A 272-nucleotide genomic window follows, 5' to 3' on the forward strand; every position below is an offset into this window, starting at 1 on the left:
GGCGGCGGCGGTGGTGCCCGGGACTTGGGCCTGGGGGGCGTGGTAGCTTTTGATGAGTTTCAGGCTCCCTGGTCGGCCTGGCGGCTTGGGAGGCGGCGGCGGTGGGCCGGCCCGGGTCTAGTGTCCTCGGGGTGGGGGGCTTTGGTTGGGATTCAGTCTACCTGATCGTCCTGGCTGCTTGGATGGAGGCGGCGGCAACGATGGGCGGGCCCGGGTCAGCGGTCCCAGGGGGCGCGTCTTTTGTAGGGGTTCAGGATCCATGGTCAGCCTGG

The sequence above is a fragment of the Galeopterus variegatus genome, unplaced genomic scaffold (assembly GCF_000696425.1).
Source record: "Galeopterus variegatus unplaced genomic scaffold, G_variegatus-3.0.2 Scaffold10932, whole genome shotgun sequence".
Taxonomy (NCBI): domain Eukaryota; kingdom Metazoa; phylum Chordata; class Mammalia; order Dermoptera; family Cynocephalidae; genus Galeopterus; species Galeopterus variegatus.